The sequence below is a fragment of the Pipra filicauda genome, unplaced genomic scaffold (assembly GCF_003945595.2).
Source record: "Pipra filicauda isolate LSUMZ 115617 unplaced genomic scaffold, ASM394559v2 scaffold352_size854550_pilon, whole genome shotgun sequence".
Classification (NCBI taxonomy): domain Eukaryota; kingdom Metazoa; phylum Chordata; class Aves; order Passeriformes; family Pipridae; genus Pipra; species Pipra filicauda.
In genome coordinates, this window is record NW_024104479.1 from 455,598 (window position 1) to 478,454 (window position 22,857).

Below are 22,857 nucleotides of genomic sequence, written 5' to 3' on the forward strand. Positions count from 1 at the left end.
ACCCCATTTACTGCTGTGCTGGCAGACGCAGGTTGTGTTGGGCTGAGCAGCCCAAGCAGGCGTCGTGAGTCTGTTCTGGGAGCTCGTCAGTTCAGTGTCTTGCTGAAGCTCATGTACCAGGTCTGTGGCAGAGCTGGAGCTTCAGGCAGAGCTGCTGCTGCCAGGAAAACCAAGACCAGATCAGCTGGGTGGTGGGTGCCTTTGAAGAGTGAAGGATAAGCAGAGAGCTGTGAAAAGGTTTCTGAGAAGGAACCACAGTGGTTTGCTGGGCCAGTGCTCCCTCGGTGCCTGAAACCTCCTGCTGCTGATGTTCCAGGAGAGAGAAAACAGACAGAGATGACATTTCCTCATTTTTGAGGGCTGGCTTTGCAGCCTGGCCCATTTTTTCTGGAAGCAGTTAATAGTCATAGCTGATCCCCAGACGTGTGGCTAAAAATAATATTTATTTTCCTCTTACTAATATTTGGGTACTAGAAGCTAGAAATAAACGAGTGTTTATAAAGACATTACGGGCAGATTATTCCACATTTTCTTGCCTCTTCCCCTAAAAACGTTTGTGCTGGTCCTGGCTGGGGGCAGGCTCCTGGGTGTGAGCCCCAGGCTGGGTCAGGATGGCACTGCTTCCCTTTGCCTGGGATAATGCCTGTCCTGCTGAGCTGGGGACACCTCTTTGTCTCCAGCTCATCCCCCCAGTGCCTGGTGAGGCAGGACAGTGCTGTCACCCCTGTCAGAAGGGCACAGGGAGGCTGGGGTGATTTAAAGAAAATGAGCTCATTTACTCCAGGCCGATTTTATTAGAACCTTCCAAAGTCCCCCAGAGCACCCTCAGGGTGAGCTCTGAAGGTGCAGGGGGGGAACTCCAGCTGAGTTTGCATGTCCTGGAGCACGGGAGTGCAGCCCCCTCCTGATGATCTCCTGCACTGTTGTCCACAGCCCCTTCCAGGTGAGACCAAATCCCCCTTGAGACCTGACAGAGAGAGCCAAGACTGCAGAGGACACCAAAGAGGCTTTGGGGCACAAGGACCTTGGAGGCTGGACCCAAATGCTTCCTTCAGGGGAGCAGGGAACCAGGGAGGAGATTCGTCTGGGAGATTTCTCCACATGTCCTCATCCAGACTAATAAGCTTTGCTGTATTTCACTGGTGGATGGAATAATTTCTCTATGTTAGTTTTAGTTGCTAAAGGTCTATAGGGTTGAAGGCACCTTAGATCTGTGAGCTGGTTGTTATTAATGATAAAAACTTATCACATGGTTCCCCTCTTATTTCCAGCACATACTTTTATCATCTCTTCTACCTTCTCAGCTCTTGGAGCTGTTTGCCAAAGGAGAAATGGGAGAGGAAGCTGCTCTTCCTCATCTGCAACTGCAGGGGCATCCCAGAGGAGGGGGAACTGGATTAAATCTCCCCTTTCCAAAGCCCTGAATCCCACTCTCTCCTTAATAATAAAGAGATTTACTCCAAGCCTTTTCCAATAAAACTCTGAGTGTAGGTGTGTGTTGTAGGATGAAGGAAAACTTATTTGAAACCCTAAAGCAGAGCAAGAGGTAAAACCTTGTGAGTTTGACTTGGGATAATTTGTGATCTCAACACCAGCTGTCCAACCTCACCCATTTATTGCCTTTTGAACCAACTGCTTTTGAGTTTGGGCTTTCACATAAAGCCCAGGTTCTCAGTGTGCCTGTGCAGAGGGCACAGAGACCACAGGGAGAACCGGTCCACGGCTCTGGATGGAACCTCAGGCTGAGAAAGTCTGTAAGTGTGGCTGGGGGAAGGGTCCCTGATTTCCAATACCCTCTTCCTCAGCATGGGCCAATGTCAGAAGTGAGTTACCAGGACAGATGGCCCCTTTGATCTGCCCCAGAAAGGTCATTCCTTCTTTCTTATTTTGTTACAAATAACACCATGTCCCTGGAATCTTACAGCTGCAGAACGAAGCTCTCAGAAATGCCAGTGTAAAAACTCCTTATTTTATAATTTTATTTCTTATTACGGACATTGATACAAGAATAATTCAGCTTGAGGCTCAGCTTCCACGTGGACTATTTTAACCAGATTAGATAAAGACAGACTTTATTAGAAACTGGTATTTACAGAGACAGGCAGCAAAGGAAGGACAGTGGAGTGCAGCAGCACTGTGTGTGCTCAGCATTTCCAAAGGAAGCTGTTTGTTTGATCATTCAGTGTGTGGGTATATGTGGGTATATATATATGGGTATAAGGGTATGTGTGTGTGTACTTGTGCCCCTCTGCAGAGCTTCGAAACCTCTGGGCATTTGGTCCAGCTCTGGCAGAGCAGGAAAGAGCTCGGAAAGATGAAGTTTGTACAAATTCTGCAAAAACTGATGGAAGGGAGAGAAGGTAGCACTTCCTGCAACAAAGGAACTGTGTCTCTGGGCAGCAGAGCATCACCACTGAAAAAGCCGTTTTGGATACACCAACGGGGGGGAAAACTTTCAGCCAGAGCTGGGACTTAGGAGACACTAAATAACTCAACACCAGCTTCCAGCACGTGTTCTGCAGCTCTTGCAACAGCTCCTTTTATCAGGGCAGCAGCTCCAGGGAATGAGTTCCAGCACGTCCATCTGCAGCTACCTGGGGGTGAAGCTGGGCCAGGCCCGGGCTCCCGGCCATGGGGATGATTTGCAACAGCAGGGGATGGAAATGGCACTCGCTGCCAGCCCCCCCTTCCCTCCCTGCTGCCCTGCAGCCTCTCCTGAGGGACAGGCCCCGTCCTTGCCCCCACAGAAGCCCAGCAGAGCTGAAAGCCAGGGAAGGATCATCCTGCACAGGGGGCTGGCAGGGGCTGTCCCATCCTGGCAGGGAGGCTGGGCTGCTTCACGGGCAGAGCAGGACAGCAGATGGACAAAAAGATCAGTCTCAGCATCACAGGGCACCCTGTGCTGACTGAGACCATGGAAAGCCCTGGGGAGTGGGAGAACAGGGGAGGGAAGGGAACGAGGGGGACCCTGGCACCAGCAGTGCCGCCTGCTCTCAGTTTACTCCAGGGAGTCCTCCAGTAACACCAGGGGAGGCCAGTCGTGCTTTATTGGGAGCTTCAAAAGTGTTTATGGGATGATTTGTGTGGAATGGTTATGCTGGAAGCACTTTAGGGAAGGTATGCTGTTATTAGAGGATTTTTTTTCTTTAAGCTCCATTTGGACACTTCTTGCTGTTGTGTAACAGCAAGGAAGGAGCCCCAGCAGCTGTTTGCTATTTATGAGAGTCCATGCAGGAGTAATGAGGAGGGAAGCAGCAGGGAGGGGTTCAGCAACTTGGAGGATTCTTCCTTCTCCTTTTCCACAGGTTTTCTGGAGGGCTTTGTTGAATCCTTATAACTTCCTGCCCCCCACCAGGCATCCCAGGTGTGGAGCAGAGTCCTGGAGAGCACCCCTGTGGCCAGTGCCATGTGGGCTGGTACCTCTGGGCCCTCCAGCTGCAGCCTCAGGAGTCAGCACTGCACTGTTTACATCCTTTGTGGTTTTGTGCTCATCTTTTCTTACAAAGAAGGTCTTGAATTTGTTCTTTGGGGCATTACCTGGCCCTGAACTGTCTCCTGTGTGGCACATGGAGAGATGTCAGATTTATGCCAACGAGAGACAAGGACTTCTCCTGAGTTTCTGCACCTCACAGCCCTGGTTTGAGCTGCCACGAACCCCTCTCTTCTGCTCCGTGTAGAACTCCATGTAAAGTTCTCCAGACACGATTATGAGTCTGAGAATGGCTTGTGTCCAGACTACAGCGTGTAAAATTGGTTGGCAAAGCCAGTAAGGCTCCAGGGATCTCAGCCCATCGGTGGAGGGGCCCTTGTTGCTGCCCCGTGGGCTCTGGAAAGGAACTGGGAAGAGTTCAGTCATGGCAGAGCTGCAGTTTTCTGCTCAGGCTGGGGATATTTCTGGTGCAGGGAGAAGGCCAGTTGGGGAAGGTCAGCCTGGAGTGTGTGTCACCGCAGCCCTGCAAAGCCTCACTCAGCGGAGGCAGCTTTTAAAACCCCTTCCCCTTTCCGCTGAAAGATTCTGCGCTGTTTCTCCACCCGGCGTTTGAAATCCCGCTCGCCACCCTCGCCCCCCTCCTCGGTGACCCCCGGTCAGGCTGGCAGGGTGTCACAGCCCCGCTCTGCTGGGTTATCACACAGCCAGCGGCTCCGCCTGACCCCGCTCCTGCCGGCACCGCAGGGCCAGGAACTCCAGGGAAAGGGAGCAGGATCCCCTTCTGGTCCATGGATCAGCCCCAAACCCCGAGCTGAGCGGGAAAGGGAGCGGGATCCCATTCTGTCCGTGCATCCCAAACCCTGAACTGAGTGGGAAAGGGAGCGGGATCCCCTTCTGTCCGTGCATCCCAAACCCCGAGCTGAGCGGGAAAGGGAGCGGGATCCCCTTCTGGTCCATGGATCAGCCCCAGACCCCGAGTTGAGCGGGAAAGGGAGCGGGATCCCCTTCTGTCCGTGCATCATCCCAAACCCCGAACTGAGTGGGAAAGGGAGCGGGATCCCCTTCTGTCCGTGCATCATCCCAAACCCCGAACTGAGTGGGAAAGGGAGCGGGATCCCCTTCTGTCCGTGCATCCCAAACCCTGAGCTGAGTGGGAAAGGGAGCGGGATCCCCTTCTGTCCGTGCATCCCAAACCCTGAACTGAGTGGGAAAGGGAGTGGGATCCCCTTCTGATCCGTGCATCCCAAACCCCGAGCTGAGCGCGGGCACAGGAGCTGTGTTGGCACAAAGGGCTCTGCTGCCTTCCCATGGGCCCGGGAAAGGGGTGGAACCTCTTCCTTCCCTCAGAGGACCTGAGGCGTTTGTACACTCATTTCAGACATCTCTGACGCTTCTGTCCCTTCAGCTTCGCGCCACTTTGACTGTCCGGTGGTTCCAATCTGATGGCAGGAATTCCCCGGTGTGTTTTAGGGGTCCCTGTGGCAATGTGCTCCACCCATGCTGGCATTGTTGCCTATCAAAACTCATGCGAGATTGGCTCGATGGGGTCTGTTTTCTGTGTGGATCAGTGTTATTTTTCTCAGTGATGTCACTGACTCCATCACTTTTTCCCATGACTGGAATTAGGCTGATAGCCCAAATTTACCAAAGTTTTTTGTTTCTCTGTTCCAGAAGGACTTTTTTTCTCTTTCCAGGATGCAAGTTATTCCTCAGACTCAACAAACTAACCTTGGTTAGGTTTTTGGTGAATCTGGGCTGCCAGTCATACAGACACCTAATATCTCTATATCAGACATTACTAACTATTCTTTCACATGTGGGTTGGGTTTTTTTTCTGTTTTAATGTAAATTATTTAATCATCACCATGTAACATATCTATATTTCCCCCCAAACTGGAATACAAATATTTTCTGAAGACATTTACTGCTTCTGAATTATGTTATCAGGTCTGTTCTGTCCTTCCACATTCATCCACTTCTGTCCAGGAGCCAATATTACACTTGAGATTCTTTCTGAGTTTGGTTTATTAAACCCTCCTACTTATTGTACCAGCTTTCCTTTCTCCCTGTCCCAACCTCAAAATATTTCTCTTCCTCAGAAATCTCTACAATTTGAAGTTTCTGATTTTTGCTTTTAAAAACTCCCCTGGTTGTTACATGTTGGAGTTTTATTGTTCTTTTCATAGCTGCATTCACTTCCCTTGTAAAGGAAATACTTAAAATAACTAGTTTGCTCTTCTCTTTCAGCTGTGGGCCCAAGTTTCTTTGAATATTTCTGGTAAAATATTCTTTACCAATTTCCAATTTTTATTTAAATTGTTAATTTTTTTTTGTTGGCCACTTTTTCGTCTGTTTTTTGAATCAATAGAATAGACCTACAAAAACTTTTCAAACTTTCTTCCCTTTCCTTTATTAAAAGGAAAAACAAAGACGAGGAACCTGAGATATAAATCTAATCCCATGACTCTGAAGTCTGGGGTTTTTAAAACATGCAATAAAGGTCCAGATAAAATCACAGGAATTGGCAACACTTTAGTATTGCATTTGTCTGACTGCATTCCCTGGTTGGGACCTAATAACACATTAGCATAATTTTTTTTAATAGATGAAAATAATGATTTCACCACAATTTTGAAAGGTGAAACCCAGAGGAATCATCTGTCTGTAATTCGAGCCTTTACAGCAACAGTGAAGATGATTTCCAAGCTTGCAGTGATGGCTCAAGGAACAGGGTGTGAGCAGGAGTGGAACAAGGGGTAGCTCTGGATGCTGGTGGCAGTATCTCTGTGGCAGGTCGTGATCCAGCCATTAATTATCTGTAAAGCAACAATAACTCACCTGTCCTTCCAGGGTCTCCATTCCAATCAGGACTTTTGCTTTCCAAATCCATCATCTTGCTTATGTAAGACTGAAAGTTTTATGAGCTTGTGAGCCTTCAAGGAAAAAGGAGGAAAAAAAGGAATGAAAAAGGAATGAGAAAGGAGGGAAAGGGAAAGGGAAAGGGAAAGGGAAAGGGAAAGGGAAAGGGAAAGGGAAAGGGAGAGGGAAAGGGAAAGGGAAAGGGAAAGGGAAAGGGAAAGGGAAAGGGAAAGGGAAAGGGAAAGGGAAAGGGAGAGGGAAAGGGAAAGGGAAAGGGTGGCGAGGGAAAGGGAAGGGGAAAGGGAAAGGGAAAGGGAAAGGGAAAGGGAAAGGGAAAGGGAAGGGGAAAGGGAAAGGGAAAGGGAAAGGGAAGGGGAAAGGGAAAGGGAAAGGGAAAGGGAAAAGGAAGGGAAGGGAAAGGGAAAGGGAAAGGGAAAGGGAAAGGGGAAAGGGAAAGGGAAAGGGAAAAGGAAAGGGAAGAGGAAAGGGGAAAGGGAAAGGGAAAAGGAAAAGGAAAGGGAAAGGGAAGGGTAAAGGACGTCACTGAGTGGGAATAATTTAGGATCCAGCTTGTTGTCCCCTCATGTTAGAATTGATATCTTGTGGGGTTTGTTTTTTTCCTTTTTGGCTTTTCAAAATTACAGAGTGAACTTCAAAGCAATTTTCTTCCTTTGGGTCCTGCCCTGACCCCCAGAGGTATCTGCCAGAGGAGCTGTGTGACATGGGCTGGGTGTCTGTGACTTACCAGCTGTGCCCCGAGGCCACACATCACCAGCTCTGCAGCTGACACTGCCCAGGAGATGCTTTTTGTGTTTGCTGGCAGTGGAGGATCCAGCCTGGATAAAGGAATCCCCCCCTGGGTCAAGAGAAGCACGAGAGGAAAGGTGAGAGAGCTGCACGTGTTGAATTCACCTTCAGGAGCAAAAATTTGGTGGGTCTTTGTGTTCCCCCCTTGGGAAAGGGTGAGGGTTTGGTAAAACCATCTCCTCCAGGCCTGGGGGGTCGTGTCCATGAACGAGTCACTCAGCCCAGGCAGGTGCAGGGAAGTGCCAGGACACGGGTGGAGGATGGAGAGCTGCAGGACTGGGCTCTCTCAGCTCAGCACAAAAGCTGTTGAGGGGAAATGAGCGCTGGTGCACGTGAAAGGTGAAAACAGCCAGGAGCAAAAACAAACACTGCAGTGAGAGAAAAAAAATGTTGGCACAAGAACAAGTGGGTTTTAATTGGCCTGAAGTAAATTTAGTCTGGAAATTAGATGAAGTTTCCTAAGCACCAGATCAGCAAAGTCCTGGAACAGGCTTCCAGGGGCTGTGAAAACAGAGCTTGCTCAGATGGCACAGAGGTTTATCTACAAGAACAGAGAGCTCTGGGTCATACCCTGTGCATCCATGTTTTTGGGGAGATTGTGGAGACCAAGTCCTTAAGAACCATCTTTCAACCAAAGGATTGGTAGTGCTTGGACCAAGGTCAAGCTGTGAGGCACCAGCAGAAAATCTGCAGATGAAGAAATATTCCACCATGGGGAACATTTTGTTCCCTCTTCCTTGTAAGCTTGGAATATGTCCCTGCTGATCTAAAAATGTGATTTATACCTACTCTGGCTATCTGTCACCCAACTTCCCTGTCTGTGCCAAGGGACTGGAAGCAGGAACCCTAAATGCATGCTGAGAAAAGCTTTGATTTGCATCATTTTGATGCCACCTGGTACCTCTCAGAGGAACTTCTGTAAGTCTGTCCTCTCACCACGGCCCAGAAACACCAGAAAAGGCCCCAGATGACACTTTTGCCTGGTCAGGAAGAAGAAACGTCAAACTCTCTGGGCAGAAGCTGTAACAAAGGCTCCCACCAGTATAAATACAGGACCCATTTGGCTTTCCCAAGGGACTATTGAGATGCATTTTGCAGAAGAGCCCCCGTGTTTGAAGTGCCTTTGTCACCAGGGGGCTGATGGGACGCAGCCCCCAGCTCAGTGGGGTGTGCATTGCACTCTCCTGGGAAGGCACCACAGGCAGTTTATTCCCCTGACAAGCTACTGCTTTATGATGAGATTTCTCTCTCTCTCGGCGTTGCAGCCACCAAATCCAAACTCCTCAGCACAGTCTGGTCCAGGGTGCCTCTGCAAGGGGTCATAAATCATTCCCAGGGAGCGCAGGGGATGGAAGATGAGTTGAACAGAAGCAGAGATGCTGTTTTGGCATGAAATCTCAATCAAGGTATGGCTGTCCCATCTCTGCAGTCCCCACTCAAGCCACCCTTTCCCTTGCAGGACCTGGGTGAGGCCCTCTGAGCCGGACCATGATCTCTCATCCCGCCTCATCTTCCCAGCCAGGTGGGTTTGGATCCCTCCAGAGCTGCTGAGCAAGGAGGATTTTCCTGATTTATTCAGACTTCATAAAGAATAGAGATGTGAGGGGTTCTGGTTTTCAGGGAGTCTGTTGCCATGTCTCTGCCTGTCTTTGATGTAACTCAATCTCTCTGTGCTTCCCTCGCCGGCGTCTGACCGAGAGGGTTATGGAGCTGCTTCCAGAGCTTTCCCCCATTTATCCTGTGCAGTCTGGAGTGACAGGTTCCTGGAAAAGCCATTGGAAAACAAACCTGCTCCGGTGCCTACTATAAAAATTTGGTTCTGTTCAGATTAACTCTGAATTCTAGACGTTCAAAAACCGATGTGAATGATTTAAAAGCCATTTATCTGCACGGCGATGAAAGGACAGCATTCCTTGGCAAGGCTGGAGGCTTCCTCTCATATCTCGTATACTTTAACTACCACATTTACTATGCCTTTAGTACCTTATTTCTTACATTCTGCACTTGTTATTTTCCACTTCTCCTCCAGCAGCCACAGCACAGAAACCAACCCTCACCTTCACGAGAGAGGTGAGACGTCAGCACCGATTTAGGGATCTGTGCTCTGAATGAATGAGCAACACCCACTGTGGGGTTTATTCATCCTCCCTGCTGCACACACGGATTGGCACTCACACACTGCCTGCATTTCAGCTCTTACTCACCCTGGGAGCCACTGCTCAGAGATATCCCTGATGCATCACCACTGGCTTTTAAAAAATTATTGTTTGAATACTGGCTGGGCTGCCATTCCCACATCAGACATGAAACTAGAGACAGCCCCTGCATTCAAGAGCTTGCTTAGCTCTGGACTGGTGGCTCCCTGAACAAAAGAGTGACCTTGCAACACAGATTAGTCTTTGCATTTAACACTAAGGACTCATGAGTTTGCTTCTGGACATTTGTTTCTTCTGGACTCCGAAGAAAAGGAAACGCAGAGGAAATGAAGAGGTTGAATGAGAGCTGAATACCAGGAATGAGATAATTTTCTGGCCAAATTATCCACTAAATGGAGGCAGAAATGACCAGGTAGTTTCCTTTTCAGCTCCTTTTCCAGAACTGTGTGTGCTTACAGGCAGCAGCCACCCATGTGGGAGAGGAGAGGAGAGGACAGGACAGGACAGGACAGGACAGGACAGGACAGGACAGGACAGGACAGGACAGGACATGAGATTCTGATTCTTGAGGAGATTTAGCTTCATACTGAAATTGTTAAGAAATCCTGACTGTGCAGCTTTTGCTCAGATTGGCCACACCAGATATTTTGCAGTAGAGCACAAGCTGTCTCTGCATAAATATTTCCCTCAGGAAATAAGATGATCAGACTCTGAGACCACAGAGAGTCAGTTATTCCTCAAAACCGCAGGCTTGTTTTATTTGGGGAGTTTAAAACAATAGGAAGAGTTTAAAGCTCTGCAGAAGTGCCCCAAACCCTGCTCAAGTCTACTGTCACCAAACATAAGGTACAGTACCCAGGGTGTACATAATCATCTGTTTTTTCACTCATACAGTGGGTAAAACTACCCTAAAACACATCCCCTACAGGTCCTCAAGCAACATCAGATGTCACCTTGACATTCCCGGTGTGGGCTTTCAGGGCAGTTTTTAAGAACTAAAGGTAAACTTCCAAGAAAACTTGTATGCAAAAAACCACTTCAGACAAACCTCAGAAGATTTGACAAATATAGAATGACCAGGGCAGTAAAATGGATACGTGTGAGTGAACCTAAAGGGGTTTTATTTTCCTTGACTGCAGTTGGACAGCCCATCATGTCTTTTCCTGGAGCCCACAGACTTGAAAAGCAGTCACAAGCTGACCTGCAGTGGTGGGGACATGAGGTCTGTTATCATCAGGGGATAGATGTGATCTATAAATATCAGGGGATAGATGTGATCTGTAAATATCAGGGGATAGATGTGACCTATAAACATCAGGGGATATATGTGATCTATAAATATCAGGGGATAGATGTGATCTACAAATATCAGGGGATAGATGTGATCTATAAATATCAGGGGATAGATGTGATCTACAAACATCAGGGAAGCTGGAGCTGAAGGCAGAGGATGTGGGGTTGGGTCTGTGACACTGATTTTATCTCCTGTGCTTTCAGCATTGCCTGCAGTTATGGGATGGAGCTGCTGGGTTGTATAAATGTTACATGCTTTAATGAGTGTAGGAAAGGGGCATGGGCTGCTGAGCTGAGGAGTGAGCAGAAGGGGAGCTTGTTTCCTTTGGGTTTGTTTCATTTTTGTTTCGTTTCATTTTGTTTTGTTTTGTTTTACTCTGTTTTGTTTCATTTCGTTTTGTTTTGTTTCACTCTGTTTTGTTTCATTTTGTTTCGTTTTTGAGAGCTCCAGCCATTCAGGTGATATTTCCCAGGTGTGGATTTAAAGCCCTGATTAAGCTCCTCAGCGTGGGCCACAGGAGCTTTGTCATGGACTGCAGTGAAGGTGAGACCCTGAGCCACCAATTCCTTCCAAGCAGGGACACACAGACCTGTGTTTTCCTATTCAGTGAGGCAGAGCCTTGCAGTAGGTTTGCAGTTCAGCTCATGGTCCCCTGGGTATGCAGGGATACAAGATCCATTAACCCACAGAGACCCCAGGAAGCTCCAGCTGATGGAACAGATGATGGTCCCATGTAAATCAGCAGATCAGCAGAGTCAGGCTCGTTTCCAGCAGCTCTGGCTCTGGTGGCAGCCAAACCATCTCTGGCTGAGTGAGTGTTGTCTCCAGCCCTAAAGGCTCAGACCTGAGTCTCCCTGTGCTGGGGGCAGGTCAAGCACCAAAGGCACCCTGTGACCCTGCATTCCCTGTTGTCTCACCAAAGGCACCCTGTGACCCTGCATTCCCTGTTGTCTCACCAAAGGCACCCTGTGACCCTGCATTCCCTGTTGTCTCACCAAAGGCACCCCATGGCCCTGCATTCCCTGTTGTCTCACCAAAGGCACCCTGTGACCCTGCATTCCCTGCTGTCTCACCAAAGGCACCCCGTGACCCTGCATTCCCTGCTGTCTCCACCAAAGGCACCCCGTGACCCTGCATTCCCTGCTGTCTCCACCAAAGGCACCCCATGGCCCTGTATTCCCTGCTGTCTCCACCAAAGGCACCCCTTGACCCTGCATTCCCTGTTGTCTCACCAAAGGCACCCCGTGACCCTGCATTCCCTGTTGTCTCACCAAAGGCACCCCGTGACCCTGCATTCCCTGCTGTCTCCATGGGCACCTTCAGGAACTTCCAGCATTGCCGTGGTGCTGTTGCTGGGGGGGATTGGTGCTGCCTCGGGCAGAGAAGAGGAGTCATACAGGGAGCTGAGTACAAGTGAAGTGCTCAAGAGAAGCCCAAGGGCTCTGTGCCACTGCCTGTCATGCACCCTGAGTACTCTCCCAGTTTTGCTCCGAGGACCATCTCCAGCCACTCTGCTCCAGCCACTGTCCTTAAATGAACTCCTCCTCCTTTCTTGCAGTTTCCCCTTCCCTCTCTTCTCTTCTAATTGCTCCTCCACTCCTCAGGTCCAGCTCTGCAGGGATTCCCCCCCATCAGTGCACCCCAGGCTGCCCCCACCACCCTCCCTGTCTCTGAGACTCGTTGGCCTGGAGCCCTGGGAGAGTAACTTTTCCCATATCTTCTGCAGTTCATGCAGTGATCTCCACCTCCCCGTGTTCCAGGTCCTCCCACCTAATCCAACTCCCTTCTGCACATTAAGCTTCCTCCAGAAGACTCAGCAGTGCAAACCCCTCATCAGTTAAATGCCTTCCCTGTTCCAGTCCCATGGAAGTGTGGAGGGATAGATTAAAACGCTCTAAATGAGTACCTGATGTGGGCTTCCCAGAGTGCCTCTCCTTGGAAAACCAGAGCACTTGGCTGCTGAGCTCTTCGGGGCAGGATCTGTCTTGTATTTATATCCTGTAAATTTTCAAATCCGTGGCTGGTGCTAACAAATAAATAGTAGTGATTAATCACTGGTCATTTTGGGCCTGATCCAGCTTTGATTGCATCAGTGGGAACCTTCCCATGTGCTGTGTGGGAGTTGGATCAGACCCACAGCCCAGCCCCTCCTTAGCTCAGGGCTGTCCTCCAGGGCATTTTATCTTGTCTGCCTCCAAGTGTTTGCACTGGGGCAGCTTCTCCTGCTTTTGTGGGGGTGACACAGCAGTGACACATCAAACCTGGAGATGTGCCCACCAGGGACCTCCCCAGAGGGGTGTTTGGGGTCCAAGAGGTCGTCAAATTCCACATCTTTATTCACTCCATGAATCTGAACAGTGTGAGGCTGGTGAAATGACACAGACTATGAAATAAAACCTCCTCATGACAAGGATGGAAAATTCAAATATCTCAAAGCCAGCCTGGGCAGTGTTCTTGTGGAATGGCACTGCAGCTCAGAGAAGGTGGCAGAGGGGAAGGTGCCAGTGTGTCCTTCCTGTCCTCTAATCCCACAGGGTTGCCACCAGGAGAGCTGAGATGGAGCCCTGAGAAGGCATTTTGTTTTAATTTGCATCAAAATTGCAACTTTTGCTTACAGTAAAAAGAGAGAGAAAAAAACCCAACAAGTCAGCTCAAGGCACAAATGGCTCATCTCAGCTGATGCAGCTCAAACAACTAAAAGATTGCTGACTGATCAGGTGGCAGGGTTTCCATCCATGTCCCCAGAGCACATCATCCCTTCTGCCATTTGGTTCAAGGAAAGCACCCTTTGACCTTAAAAGGAAAATACAATGAGGAATCCATCAGGCAACTGAAAAACAAATCCTGGTTTTATGTGCGTGGAGGAGATCCAGAACATCATCCAGTCCTCTGAGACACCCCTGTCCCTGAGGTAACATGGCAGAAGGGTTCCCTCTGTAACAAGATACACTCTTCATCCCCATCCCAGCAATGAAGCAACATCTCAGGTTCTGCCAGACACCTGGCCAGCCCCTTCCACCTCTGAGCCCTTGATGAACACCCCTATCTGCAGCGAGAAACATTTCCTGAGGTTTTCACATGGGGCAGAGTTGCTCCTTATTGAGTATTAATCCTGCTGCTGCAGGAAATGTCTATAAATTATATCCTTCCCTAAAATGGATCCTGCCTGGGAAAGTGCAGGCAGAGCTCAGGAGCAAGCCTCAGTGGTTATGCTGAGGAGACAGTGGGCGAAATGTTTGCTATCTGCACCAGTGCTGGGAGGGATGTCTCTACCTGAGCACGTCCATGTGCCTCCCGTTGGCATCCAGTCACTCCAGCAGCAGGAAGGGCCCCAGCAGATCCCCCATGTGAGGTGTGATCAGTGTGCAGAAGGAGCTGATGAATGCAGAGATTATCCTGCCAAAAGCATCTCTGCTTGCCCAGTCTATGCATTCATTCCCAGGGGTGCTGGGCCCTTCCCTGGAGTGGAGTCCTGGGAGCAGCAGCAGGGCAATGGTTGTTAACCCTGCTGTGACAAGGGCTGCCTTCATCCCTGCTCCTTGCACAGCTGGCAGAGCACTGCCAGTGCCAATCCTTGACCTGGGGGACATTTCTGTGATTGGCACCTCAGCCTGGAGGGCTGGAGGTGCTCCCACCTGGGCTGTCCACAGCACGAGGGCTGGTGTGAAAACCCTGCAGGGACAGACAGCCCCGTGTGCCACAGCTCCTGGGCTGGGCCAGAGGAGCCAACCAAAAGAGATTTGGTTGCTGTTAAGAGCCCCTCAAAGAATTTGTCAGTTCCTGCTTACCAAAATCATGTAAAAAGCAAGGCTTAACCACATAAACAGGGGGATATTCTTTATTTTTTTTATGAGTTGTCCTCTTATGTGGCAGCACAGCAAACCAGCAGTTTGGATCCCGGGATGTCAGGAAACCAGGGAAGCAGTGATGGGTCCCTGGCACAAAGGGGAGCAGCTCCCAGCCAAAGCTGGATGCAGAAATGCACCTTTGCCTCTGCAGAGCCTCAGTGCCAGCAGCCTGCAGGCAGCACTGGGACAGGCTGTGCTGCTTGAAAGCCCAGCCTCAGCTTTGTATTTCTGCAAAATCATAGAGTCAGGGTTTGTTTGTTTACTTATTAATGCACATTCTAGATCAGGCAAGGTGTTTGCTCCTCACAGGTTAGTGTTGCTTCTTCCAGAGCCCCAGACACCCTGGCCATGATGGTTGGCCAGTCAGACGAGGGATAAGCAGTTCCTGGGCTGCTGTTTGCCCCTGGTTCTTCCCTGCTCCCAAGAAAACCTCCTCTGGTGCCTGCAGAGAGAATGAACCAGGCAGAGCCCTGAAGGGTGTTGATCAAATCCCTTTCCCTCAGCCCTGAGAGAAAAGAGGAAACAGAGTTTATTGGGGGGGTTCTTCTATAAACACTTCACAACTGCAGTGCTGAACAACCCTCTGCTCTGAGTGATGAAGGGATGTTTTTTCTCATCTCTCCTCTCCTCTGAAGAGAAGAGAAATCTGTCCCAGCACTTTTCCTTGTCTTCTGAGCAAAGGAAGAGCAATTCTGCACCGTGGTGCATCTTGAGGAATGGAATGTCCCGAAGTCATCCTCTTCCTCTTGGGAAATCCCAGCCCAGCAGCAGGGCTGGGTGTCCAGAGAGGACACTGGCTCCACACAGAGTGGTATTTAGCCCTGAAATAAAGGAGTGCCAATGCATTTCCCTGTGCACTTTCTTTTTGCTCTGAAACTCTCCAGACCAGTCCATGGAAAACATTATTCTGCTGCTCCTCAATCTGCCAGGGGGGCTGTTTGTACAGACTTTTCACTGCTTCGTTTTTGTTGTGGACAAATGCTAAAGCTTCAGGATCAACTGTGTGCTTTGCTCGAGACTCCACACACGCTCATTAATTAATTGTGCTGGCAGGGAGGAGCTTGGAGATAACAAAAGGCATCCTGGACCCTGCTGGGATGGAAACAGGGAATATTATCATGCAGAAGGGGAGTTTTCAGGACAGACCCACTCCTCTCCCTTCTTACAACTCAGTGTTGGAGCAGGCACTGAGAAATCATTGCAGCGCTCTTGTCAAGCCAAGGGGTGGGTTTGGGTCGGGCTGAAATGCAGCTCCTTGGCAGCCACAACAGGCACAGGGGTCTGGATGTTGGCAACCCCCGGGAAGGGGAGGAGGAAGGTCTGCAAACAAAGTCCCAGGGTGGAAAAAGGAGGAAGGCAGGTGTGATTGAGAGGAAACAGGCTCTGATTGAGAGGAAACAGAGTCAGCATGAGTTTGTGTCTCACTGCTTGTTTTCAGCACACCTGGTGCTTGCACTGGGAACACAGTTTTAGGGGTAGGGCAAAAAGAGGGTCTTCGAGGGGCTGTGAAGTCACTTGGCTTCTTCCCATGCTTGGGTAAAAGACAAGTGTCTGCTCCCTGTCAAACTGGGTCCTGCTTCATGCTCCTGGTCTAGCTGGGTGATCAGGACCCTGCCAAAGCCTCTAAGGAGATGAATTGGTGGAAAACAGTTCAGATGGGAGAAAATGGAGTTAGTTTTGCTGGTCTGGCTTTCTCACTCCCCTTCTCCATCAGATGCTCTCATATCCCTTTCCCCATGGGATTGCCTGAGCTGTGCAGAGCCCACAGCTCATGAGAGCTGGGCAGGGAGTGATTACTTCACTGTTGGGGAGGATTCTTTTTATCCCAGAATTTGGGATTACTCCTGGTTTTGTATGGAAAGTAAAGTGCTAGAACTTGGTTCCAAAAAAATCAAGTCAGCAACCACAGGATGCCCTGCCCAGCTCTGCCCTGGAGCCAGCAGCTCTGTGCCAGCCAGTCTTCAAGGCCTTCCCAGGGGTGTCATCTGGAGAAGGGATGGGCAACTCCCAAAGGCAGGGAGGCTGGAGATCAGATCCTGAGCCTGTCTGAAGTGTGCACTCCCCAGAAGGCCCCCCAGCCCACCAAGAAGGAAAGTTTGCTCAGGCCTCCTTCTCAGCAGAATTCCATCCAAGCTCAATGCTCATCCATGAAAGGTTGCCCAGAGAAGCTGCCCCATCCCTGGAAGTGTCCAAGGCCAGGTTGGACAGGGCTTGGAGCAACCTGGGCTAGTGGAAGGTGTCCCTGCCCATGGCAGGGGGTGGCACTGGATGTTCTTGAAGGTCCCTTCCAAGCCAAACCATTCTGGGATTCTAAAAAGCTTTGATTTCAGCAATTCCCAACAAAAGCAGGACCTCCTGGCGTGTCCCAGCTCTCCCTGTGCTGCTTCTCCACCACATGAACACACCCCAGGGATGCTGGGGGACCTCATGAAACTTTTGGGTTGGAAGGGGTGAGAGAAAAGATGGGATGAACTCGACTAAAGGATAAATAATGAATGCTGTGTGTGATCCAGATGCCATCCTGTCCTTTCCTTGCTGGACACACAACCTCACCACGGGAGACACAAAGGTCTCCCCTCCCCTGGTCAGTGGTCCAGTTCTTCTCCTCAGTGTCTCTTTTAAACATCTCTGTTCATCACCAGGCTGTGGCACCAGTTCACGAGGAAACACATGCTGACATGGGTCTGCCCCAGCAAATTCAGGGCCACTTCATAGACCTTCATAAACATTCAAAGTGCTGCAGGGGGGGGGAAAAACCCAAAGCCTTGAAAATCAAAACCTTCTCCCCTTATTCTTAATCTACAAGGAAGTTACTTCACAATTGGACACTTTATGGAGCTGTTTCCTTGGAGAAACAAGTTAAGGAGTCCTTTGAAGGATCTGGAACCCATTATTGAGGTGTAAGAAATTAAATCTTTCTAATCAGGGCAAAAAAAGGAAGCAAATCCAGACATTAAACAAACCATGCACTCAGATCATCCTCTGAGACAAATGAGGGTTGATTTTCAAATGATTCTGGAGAAAAGACAGGGACAGGAAAGAATGAACCAAAGTTGAAGCTCAGCTGAGTCTTAGCTGAAGATCTGCAAGAATTCAGGGTCAGATTTGGAGGAATCCAGGCTGATGGATGAGGTAGAAACAGAAAGGTGTCTGGAGTAAATGGATCTGCCTCTCAATTAGTCTCCCTCTTCAGTCTTTTTTAACCAGTGATGACTGGAAACAAGATGTCAGGCTCTGCAAGGAGCCCTGTGCTCCTGAGGCTCCATCCCTGACACTGTTCCTGTGGACATCAGCACTGTTTCCATTGCACTGGCACAGTGGGTGATGCCTTCTGAAGGAGAATTAACAAAACCAGACAAAATCCCAAAGGAACCACTGGCATAAAAGCCCCAGTTTCAAGAGGAATAGGAAGAAAGAGCACCAGAAAATGTATCATGGATGCAGACCTGCTCTGAAAACAAATACCTTGTTTTGTTCAGACAGGGTATGAAATTCTTAACATCCTGCTTTGAGGTGTTTGTGGAGTATTGGGGATCACAAATGAGTCACTGAGAGCAGAGCAGGAGGCACAGGACTAAGTGGGACCTCTTGGGTTAAAAAGTGCAGTTCCCTGTTATCATACCCCATCATATTATTTAAACCCATTCGGAAAACATTCAGCTCCATTTGAAAACATATTCGTTTCTCACACAGCCCTTATTTCTTTGGAAAGCTGTGCTGGATCCTCCCAGTTCTGAACATGAGAAATAGTCTCCTTTCTAATCTCACTTCATTAGTCAACAAGTTATGGCCATCTGTGCTTGTACCAAGGTCTCTCCTAGCTTAATTAGTGCTTCTCCTTAACTGCTGCTTACTCCACTGATATTTTTTTTAGACATGTGGAAGCCAAATTTCTCACACTCTTCTCTCTCAAGGTGCCTAAAACAAAATTAGCAAAGCAAGAAAGTCAATGTGTCATGAAATTAAATCATATTAAGGTGTTCCATTGCTATTATTAAATGAATGTCTGACCAAAACCTTCACATCTGAACAGTTTTGAAAGTTAAAGCAAATTGGATGTAGCTGTGGATTCATTGCCTGGCCTTTCCTGCCCAATAACCTCATGTCTTGGCAAAACCCCTCTGTGCCAAACCCCCAGAAATAACCAAACGTGGGCTCCTGGAGGAAATGTGAAATGCAGGGGGGCTTGGGGAAGAGATTAACACCACAGTTCCACTGGCACTCCAGGTTGTCTGAAGCCAACTCTAACATGAAAAATGTCCAACTCTTTTCCAGCTCTGGCTGTGGGTTCCCACCCTCCCCTTCCTCCCCGGGCCAGCGTGGACGTTCCGTGCAGTGAATCAGTGGGAGACACCGGTCCAGGTTCAAACAAGCTGCACTGCTACAGGCTGGTTTTTAGGGAAATAGGAGATGCTTCTGTCATCCCTGATGTGCTTTAGGGTGGGGTGAATCATTTTCTGAAGGTGTCCCTTGTCATTAACCAGGGAGTGGCCCCAGGATGATTCAAACACCCACCTCTTAGACCTCTCAGCTGAGGAGATGGGCCCCCTTCCACCTCTCTGGGACCTGCCTGGGCTCTGGGCAATGCTGTTCTGTGGTTGCCTCCCAGCTGAAGTCACCCCCTGCCCGAGTGCTGAGCCCTGCAGAACTCAGAGTGCCACTTCTCATGATCTAAACAGCACGGAGAAAACAATGCCAAATACGTCCTGACACGAGCCATGGCAAAGATGCATGACTTAGTGCATGATTTAGGACATGATTTAGTGATGTGCAGCACAGTGAGCCCTGTCAGCTGTCTCCAACACCTCTGACAATCAGGCACCACGTGCCCCAAAAGTGAGGCACACCAGCTCAGCTGCCACTGCCAAATGCACTGGCCTGTGGCCCAACATCCACACGTTTTGGAGTGACCAGTCCAGCCAAAATCACGTAGCAAATCAGTGATTGGCATCATAAATGTGTGCATGGCACCATAAATGGTCATTCCAGTGCAGAGAAGGGAGCAGATCAATAAGAAATGGGAGAGGTTCACAGTGCAAGACCGTGCCACCAGGAGCTGTGTGAGGAGCAGACAGGGAGGTGTGGGTATTAGAGCTGGAGCTCGGACTTCTTACCATCTGGGAGAGCTTGGGAAGAGAGCAGGAAGAGGCTTGGTGAGCGTGGGGGAGTGTTGTGTGAAAGGCCATTTGACAGGCTGAGCGAGCCAAGCAAACAAAGAGCCCAGTCAGGAGGGAGGCAGAGGGGAGCAGAGGGAAGAGGCTGCGTGGGAGATGAGGGGAGAGGCTTCATCCAGCATGGAAGAGGTGCCTGAGCCCACGACAGTCCCCATCACTTTGTGGGGGAGGCTGGCAGAGCCTCCACACTCCTTGTTCTTCTGTGAAGACCAAGGTGCTGCCGAGGTCTGTGCTTCCACCACAGCCCCCTGTGTGCCCCTCATTGCAGTAACTCAGGGAGCTGCTGGGGCAGCCCTTTCCACCACAGGCTCTCAAAGCCTTGAAAAGGTGATCATTAATATTTTCAAAGCCATCTAAATTAATACCTTCAAAAGAGCTCTGCCACATCCAGCCTACCCCTGTGACACTTGATTACAAACCCCACATTTTCCCTGTCTCCTGTCAGATGCTTTCCAACCCTGCACTTGTACACTGCTCTGTTTTATCTACCTGTTGGCCAGTAATGCATGGAAAGATTTCCCTCCATTTTTGCACTGGGCAGCCCCAGATCTCATCCCCATGCCCTCCTTTCTCTGATTTGTGGGAGCAGACCAACCCTGCAACCTCCTCCTTTTGACTGTGCTGCACCTGCACACCAGGGCTGTCAGCTTTGGGTGCTCTGTGCAGTATCTCACAGGGTCTCTTTCCCAGGCAGCCACACCTTTCCCTTAGCAGATGTTTCCCCTCCTGCTCCTTTGCTCTCTGGTTCATTTTCTGAGTGTCCTCAGCCTTTCCCCAGGTGCTGGAATGATCCGAGTCCTGGTAACAGGCTGTGCCGTGTTTGTGGTGTGCTCAGCTGCCTCAGGCAGCAGCACACTTGGCTTTGCTGCTCTCCTTCCCTTCAGCTCCACCACTGCTGCTGAGAAAAGCCATCCCACAGCTGAACTGCAGTGTGCAGACCCAGGGAAGCTCAACTTCTTCCCTCTCAGCAGCAGTTTTGCTCTTCTTTAGCTCCTGCCCCGCTTTTGTCCAGAATTCTTATCATTGGGGCACTTTCTGTGTCCCTGATGTGGGCTCAGGCCCCTGATTGCCTGCTCTTGAAATGACCTCAGAGAAGAAAGGACATCTCTACCTCTATCCTCTCTACTCTGTACCACCCATATCTCTCTATAACTCTGTCTCTCAGCTGTACCAAGGGCCCAGCACAGCTGCTGGGTGACACATCTGAATTCAGGGGTTGGCCTCACGATCTGCTGCAAGAGCTCATTCCCCAGAGTCTCCTGAACTGAAGCAGCCTGTGACCCAAGCAGAATTTGGCCCTGAAATGCCTGTCATGCCGTTTCCAAGGTGGTCTTACTCCCAGGTGGAGGCTCTGATTTTCCTTCTCCTCTGAAAGCTGGAGCAGCAGGGAGACATTTTACTTAAGTACCTCAGAGCTAGGAAAGGGCTCTGGTGCGAGGAATGGGCACGTAGACAGTGTGAACACATCCGATACTGCCCTTGAGGACACTCCCAGACCACCTTCTGCACGGGAAATTTGATGGCTGAAGTATGTCAAGTTAGAAATCTCCAATTCTCCAGTTCCAATCCCCTCTTCCAAGGGCCTGTCTCGTGCCCATAGTCGTGTTTTGTGTCCAGCACATCATGTCACGAGGAGATCCACGGGTTAACTGCTCACTTCAGGGACTTGTGCTGCTCTTGGATCCACTTCCAGCTGCTGAAACTCACTGCTCGAGTTCCTGTGTCAGCCTGTCCAGTGTTGCAAACTTTGCAGTGATTGCTCAGGTACTTCAGCCAAGCCAGCGTGCTGTGTGCAGTTCAAACCTGCTGTATCTTCATGTGTAACACTTAGGTCTCTAAACACTTCTACAAGCTGGTGCCTCGCTCCCCTTTCCCTGTAAAACATGTCAGCCAGGCACATGATCCAGATCACAGCCTGGAAGCTGAAAAGCACCTTGGAATAAAAGGCTCTCAGATTGTCTGCCAGTGCCTCGTGCAATGAAATACAGTTCCACTCATAAAGCGTCAAAGGTATGTCAGTGTGAGGAGGAAAAAAAAGGTGAAAAGTTGGAAAAGAGGTTTTGATAGCAGCCAGGAAAATGTAACTCCTTTGACTTAATCTTTTTCCGCCTCTTCTGAGCTTGAAGCTTCGTTTCAGCAGAGGAAAAAAAATGGGGAGAAGGGTTAAAATGGAGTGGGAGCAAATAAGTGTATGTTGGCTTCGTACCAAGGAATCACAGGCGTCAAGTGCTGAAGTCCTTGCAACTCTTTTAACACCCTTCCCCAGGTGCTATCTCCAAAATCCCTCCCCTCTGCTCTGGCAGGACAGCAGTGCCTGCTGTGCTCAGCTGCCCCACGGTCTGACTGTGCAGCTCAGGGAGGGTCACTGGAGTCATCTGGGGGGTCATGGCACTTCTTCCAGGCCTGGGCACCTGAAAGGGACCCCAAACTTTGACTCCAGGGTGGCAGGGAAGGAAAGGCGGAGGTAAGGGCAAGATATGTTTCCCCAAAGAACATAATCAATGGTTGCTGGGGGTCTGGAGCACAGGTGATGCAGCAGGTCCCTCTGCCTTGCTCCCCATGTCCCTCTGCCTTGCTCCCTGGAGCACAGGTGATGCAGCAGGTCCCTCTGCCTTGCTCCCTGGAGCACCAGGCACACCCTGGACACACTGCTGTCTTTACCCCCTGAAAAGGTCCCCCAGGGGTGTTCCCTGACCAACACGTCCCAGGGCTCCTCTCCTTGTCCCCTGCCTGCCACATCATCCCCCATGCCCAGCCTCAATGACACCCCATCCAGGGGTGCCACCTCCCAGCAGGGAGGTTTCTCTTCCCCTCCTGCCACGTGAGCACCCGGAGCAGCCCCCTGGCCCGGGACCAGCAAGGCTTCTCCCATCCCTGCATCCCCCTGCTCGCTCCTCCCCGAGGCCTCTGCCTGGCTCTGCTCCACGGTGCTCTCTGTGTCACACCAAAACCATCAGCCGGCACCAGAGCTCACGTCTGGGGAGCCCAGGGGGTGAGGAGTGCATCCAGGAGAGCCTGGTGTCAGTAACTGGCTCCATCTGCTTCGGGCCAGAGCAGCTCCGGCTCATCGGAGGGACCCAAAGAGCCTCCGGGGCGCTGCAGGGGCTCTGTGTGTCCATCCTGGCCCCGGGGGAAGCCAAACATGCTCTCAGTGTTTATGCTGTCAGGCTCCAAGGTATCCGTCTTCATCCCGACACACATTCCTCCCGGAACGCTGCTGTGCTCCGGGCTGCCGCGGGGAGAGCCGAGGGAGGGGAGGATGCTGAGCCCTCCTGCCCCGTGTGCAGCA